Source organism: Dasypus novemcinctus, chromosome 28 (genome assembly GCF_030445035.2).
Source record: "Dasypus novemcinctus isolate mDasNov1 chromosome 28, mDasNov1.1.hap2, whole genome shotgun sequence".
NCBI lineage: Eukaryota > Metazoa > Chordata > Mammalia > Cingulata > Dasypodidae > Dasypus > Dasypus novemcinctus.
Window position 1 is genome coordinate 1,392,867 of NC_080700.1, and position 6,337 is coordinate 1,399,203.

Here is a 6,337-nt window from a genome sequence, read left to right on the forward strand (position 1 = left end):
TTATCATTTGATTCAAGGTAGTCATTGATTTCTTTTGAGATTTCCTCTTTGACCCACTGTTTTTCTAAGAGTGTGCTGTTTAATTTCCAAATTGTGGTGTGAAGTCTGGGCCTCTGTCCCTTGCAAATTTCCAGCTTCACTCCACTGTGATCAGAGATATTGTTTTGTATGATTTTGATATTTCTGAATTCATTAAGCCTTTCTTTGTGGCCTAGCATATGGTCTATCTTGGAGAATGTTCCATGTGCGCTTGGGAAAAATGTATATCCTGCTGTGTTTGGGTGTAATGATCTATATATGTCTATTAGATCCAGCTCTTCTAGTATATTGTTCAAATGTTTTGTTTCTTTAGTGATTCTCTTTTGAGATGTTCTGTCCAGAATTGATAGTGGTGTATTAAAATCCCCCACTATAATTGTAGATGCATCTATTTTTTCACTTAGTTTTTCCAGCATTTGTCTCACGTATTTAGAGGCACCCTTTTTAGGAGCATAAATATTTATGATCGTTCGATCTTCTTGACAGATTGTCCCTTTCACTAAAATGTAGTATCCTTCTTTGTCTCTCACAATTGTTTCGCATTTAAAGTCTATTTTGTCTGATATTAATATAGCTACTCCTGCCTTTTTTTGGTTGTTGTTTGCTTGTATGATTGTTTTCCAGCCATTCACTTTCAACCTCCATGAGTCTCTGGGTCTAAGATGTGTCTCTTGTAGACAGCATATAGATGGGTCATATTTCCTTATCCAGTGTCCCAGTCTGAATCTTTTGATAGGTGAGTTTAGTCCATTGACATTCAGTGTTATTACGTTCAGAGAATTATTTGTGGTAGCCATATTTTGGTTGGATTTGTGTTTGTTATATTTTGTTTGTAATATTTTATTTTCCCCTTCTCTTTTTGTCTTTTTTGTTGCTCTTACACTCTCCTCCATCTCTGACTGTCCTGTTTTTTCCTTTCTTCTTGCAGAACTCCCTTAAGAATTTCTTGAAGGGGAGGTTTCTTGTTGATATACTCTTTCAGTTTTTGTTTATCTGTGAATATTTTGAACTCTCCATCATTTTTGAATGCTAGTTTAGCTGGATAGAGTATTCTTGGTTGGAAATTTTTTTCCTTTAGTACCTTGACTATATCATACCACTGCCTTCTTGCCTCCATCGTTTCAGATGAGAAATCAGCACTTAATCTTATGGAGCTTCCCTTGTATGTGATGGTTTTCTTTTCTCTTGCTGCTTTTAGAATTTTCTCTTTGTCTTGAGCATTGGATAATTTGACAAGTATATGTCTTGGGGTGGGCCTGTTGGGGTTTATGACCAGTGGAGTGCGCTGTGCATCTTGTATATGTACATCTGTCTCTTTCAGTAGATTTGGGAAGTTTTCAGTCATTATTTCCTGCAACACTCCTTCTGACCCCTTCCCCTTCTCTTCTCCTTCTGGAATGCCTATGATACGTATGTTTGAGCATTTTGCATTATCATTCAGGTCCCTAAGTCCTATCTGGATTTTTTCTACCTTTTTATTGACCACTTCTACTATCTGTTTGATTTCCAATGTACTGTCTTCCACATCACTAATTCTCTGCTCTTTGTTATTTCCTTCTAGTCTGCTGATATTTGCTGCAAGTGTATTTTTGATTTCTTGAATTGTGGTGTTCATTTCCATCATATCTGTTATTTTTTTGTGCATGTCTGCTATTTCCCCTCCAAGTGTTGTCTTCATGTTGTTAAACTCTTTCATTACTTCATCAAATTTGTCGGTGATAAGTGTTCTGAGATCTTTCATTGCTTGTGGGAAGATCTGTTCCCCTTCCTGATTTTTAGTTTGTTGATTGGATTCAGCCATGTTTTCCTGATTACTGGTTTGGTTTGTATATTTTTGTTGCTGTCTTGTCATCATGTCTTCTTGACGGGTTTAATCAGTTTCTTAGCTTCTTTGTCTAGTCTTGGAGATTAATTAGCTGTTGTTTTTGCATAAGTGATTTATCTTCTCTTTGTCCCTTTGTTCTTCCAATTCTGATTTCTTATTGCTGGTTAAGTTCACTTTAAAGGAAGTATTAGTGCTGGGGAAAGGCAATTGTGTAAGGAAGGAAAAAGTGTAAAGTAGTATTGGTGATATATGTTAACAAAGCAACAATATGAGTTCTGGGAGGTTGGAGGATAGATCGTGTAAACTGTGTAGCGTTATAGTAGTAGGAAAGTACCTATAATGAGGTAGACCACTGAATATGGGAGGAATATGGTACGTACTAAGAAGCTATTGTTTTCGTAAGAGAGGGAAAGAGAAAAGAGAGGTAATAGTTTCAAGGGCGGATACCCAATGGAAAACTAAACAAAGGTATTAGAATTTAAGAGTTAGACACTTTGTGGGTCAAAGAAAGGGAGGTGGAATATAGGAGAGATAGCAGATGGTGGAGGATATCGAGTTGTAGGGGAAAGGGGATAGTGTAGGTAACCTAAATCTATTCACAGAGAAATGAGGCAGTGGAGGATGAGGAAACCCATCAAATGTAAGGTGTTTCCTGCAGGACCTATTGCATTGTTAAGATAAAATAGTATAAGAAGATAAGCGACAAGAAAGAGAGGATAATAAACACACACACACACACACACACACACACACACACACAAAGAACAGAAACCCTGCTGCCGGGCTCGTCCCGGCTCCGGCCGGTTTGGCTCCGCCTGGCTCGGCTCCGCCCCTCCTCGGGGCCGCCCCGCTCGGCGCTCCACAAGGCTCGGCCAGGCTCGGCTCTGCCCCCCTGGCCGCCACCGCTCAGCGCTCCGCCCGGCTCTGCTCAGCCCGGCTCGGCTCCGCCCCTCCCCGGCTGCCGCCGCTTGGCGCGCCACATGGCTCGGCTCGGCCCGGCTCGGCCCCGCCCCCCCGGGCCCCGGCTGCTCGGCCCGGCTCGCCCGGCCCCACCGGCGCCGCCCACACTGCACTTGGCCCAGCTCCCCGCCGCCGCCGCGGCGTCACATGCCTCGCTCTGCCTACCCAAGGAGGGAATCCTCCACACGATGTCCGTATGTATTTCACAGACGGGTCCTCTCTGTTATCTTTCCTCCAAATCGATGTCCAGACACCTCCGGACCAGCAAAAACCCCTAAACAGCCCAGTCCTGAAGAGTCTTCAACGCCGCCCAGCCGATTCCCTGCAGGAGCTAGTGACCGGGAAGTTCACTCAGCCGCCATCTTGCCTACCTCCTCATGACTTGTGATTTAAATATATTTCCAGTACTTTTCTTTTTAATTAAAGGAGCTGTACTCTGTATCCACAACCGTGTGAGCTAATGTTCCAAAAGGAACACAACCTCCTTTCTGTGCGGTTGTTAATGTTCCTTTTAGGTAGGGGATCCTATTTAATGGCCTCTTGGCATTTCAATGCTGATTACCACTTCGTTTTGTTTCCTCATGTTTGTTCCATTGTCCAATGTCCTTAGCTATCTTTGTTTGTCTTTATTTTTTAATGTTACATTAAAAATATGAGGTCCCCATATACCCCCCACCCCCTCACCCGACTCCTCCCCCCATAACAACAACCTCCTCAATCATCATGAGACATTTATTGCATTTGATGAATACATCTCTGAGCACCGCTATACCTCATGGTCAATTGTCCACATCATAGCCCACACCCTCCCACAGTCCACACAATGGGCCATGGAAGGACATACAGTGTCTGGTAACTGTCCCTGCAGTGCTACCCAGGACAACTCCAGGTCCTGAAAATGCCCCCACATCACATCTCTTCCTCCCACTCCCTACCCCCAGCAGCCACCATGGCCACTTTCTCCACACCAATGCCACATTTTCTTCGATTACTAATCACAATAGTTCATGAATAGAATATCACTAAACCCACTCTAATCCATACTCTATTCCTCCATCCTGTGGACCTTAGAATGGTTGTGTCCATTCCACATCTATATCAAGAGGGGGCTTAGATTCCACATGGATGCTGGATGCAATTATCCTGCTTTCAGTTGTAGGCACTCTTGGCTCCCTGGTGTGGTGGTTGACCTTCTTCACCTCCATGTTAGATGAGTGGGGTAAGTCCAGTAAACCAGAGTGTAGGAGTGGCAAGTCTGTTGAGGCTCAGGGCCTGACTATCACATGGTCAGCCCAGTGATTCAGGTCCCCTGGGTATACATTAAACCCCAGCACCAACTACAGTTCTGGTAAAAGTAACAGAATAGACTTGTGGATGAAGATCACATCTAAGTCCAGCTCCATCACACAGAAACACAAACTCCAAAGGAGGGCCAACTGAGATGGCTCCCCTGAACTCCATCTGCCATGACCATAGAACCTGTAGGCCTCTGTAGCCCTCAGAAGAACCAATACATGGGTTGTATCTACTTTATCTGTCTCTGGGACTCTGCTCAGGTGTGCATAAGGGCAACCCCTCTGATAACCTCCTGGCTCTTTTTGAAGACTCATAGCCATATAAACTCATTTGTCCTTTCCATTTCCCCCTTGATTCAGGTCAAAAAGCATTTTTAACTCCTGGTATTATATGTAGATTGAGATATTCTGCTGGTCCAAGTTGACCCTTTTATTCAAGGTCATTTTCTAGTTACATCATCAGATGACCCTAGCATGACAGGAACTCAAAATCACTCTTACCATACTCTTTAAACTTAGTTCTTTGATTGAGTAACTTGTGTTTCCTTTTCAGAATGGTGCACTACACACACTTCTTTGCCAAGGATGGGCTTTTCCTCACTTACACAATTTGTGTATATATGATACCAGAATGAGAATTAAGTAATTGATTGACTTTCAATAGGAATGCAGTAAACAGGTCTCATTAACAGCAATGAGACATCTCTCTAAAGCAACCAGGCAGGATACTGGAACCTCATCCACATTGAAATGATGTGTGCTAACACTGTCCTTTAGGTAGCACATGGGATTTTTGCCTGCTATGTGTAAGCTCTTAACTACAATCATATTGAACTCACTCTTAAAACTTAGTGCTATGACCAAATTGCAAGGGCCAAGTTTTGGGAACTAAGCAAGGTACCCATTTGGTAAACTGCTAAGGGTTTTCCATCACTTACACTGACACCAAAGAAGTCTATTCTTCACTGAGAGAGACAATGAAGTTGGGAGAGTGAGATCAAAATGACTGTAGTATTAAAAACAACTGAGGGAGTGCTGAGTTCCTAGTCAGGGGAGCATATCACATTCCCCAATTGAACAGGAATAGTCCCCCAAGTGCAATGGCAAAGACCAATAAAGAAGGATGGTCCAACAATGAGCCCTTGATACTGATGACTATGCTTATGAGCCTGTGTGAGTTTGGCTTAGAGAGGGGCCACATTTCAGCAACATGTAGGTTCTCAGGAGGTAACTCAGGCACCCTGCAGCTCTGGGCCTGGTTCAAATTTCAGGTGCACAGGTTCATAAGAATAGTCTTCAGTATCAAGGTCTCATCATTGAAGCATTCTTCTTCACTGGTCTTCACCCTTGCACTTGGAGGTTGTTGCTGTTTCATTGGGGAATGTGACACACTTCCCTGGCTAGGAACTTAGCACTCCCTCAGTTGTCATTTATAACTGTAACTACTATGAATATACCCAAAATATATCCAAACATTTTATGTACCCTATATATGTGCCCTGGAGAACTCCCTCCCAACCTTGTGTCCCCCATCAATAACACCCCACACCAGAGTTCCTCCCCTGCCATAGTTGGACTTCTTCTTCAAAAAACTTCTTCAAAAATGAACCCTAATATATTGCCAAATTCAATTAATATGAAAATGAAGTAGTAGTGATAGGTTTAAAGATTAGTAATAGAATGCATACTAATTTAGAAATACTAAAATAAAGTAAAAATAAATTGGGGTATTAAGAAGTACAAAATATCATAAAACTTTGTTTTGACATTTTGCCTTTCATCACTCTAATAGATGTTGCCATGTATGTACAGTGGCAAGGCAGTTTCTTTCATTTCTTCCTCAGTGTCTACATCCTTTCTTTTTATTTCTAACTTTTAATTTTGTCTTCAAAAAAGTTTTAGATCATGTTAAAGTCACATATAAAATATAGGGGACTCCCATATATCCAAAATCAAACCCTTTACCCCCTTCCCCAGCAATGATCTTTTTACATTTCATGCTATAGTTACTGCAGGTGATGTAAAGATATTGAAACATAACTATCAAACACGGTTTCATTTGGGATTACATTATGGTTAATATTTTAGACTGTACAATTTTTCTAATCTTATATTTTTTATTTTCAGTTTTTTAAGATTTTTATTTATTTCTCTCCCTCTCCCCCAGTTGTCTGCTCTGTGTCCATTTGCTGTGTGTTCTTCTGTGTCTGCTTGCATT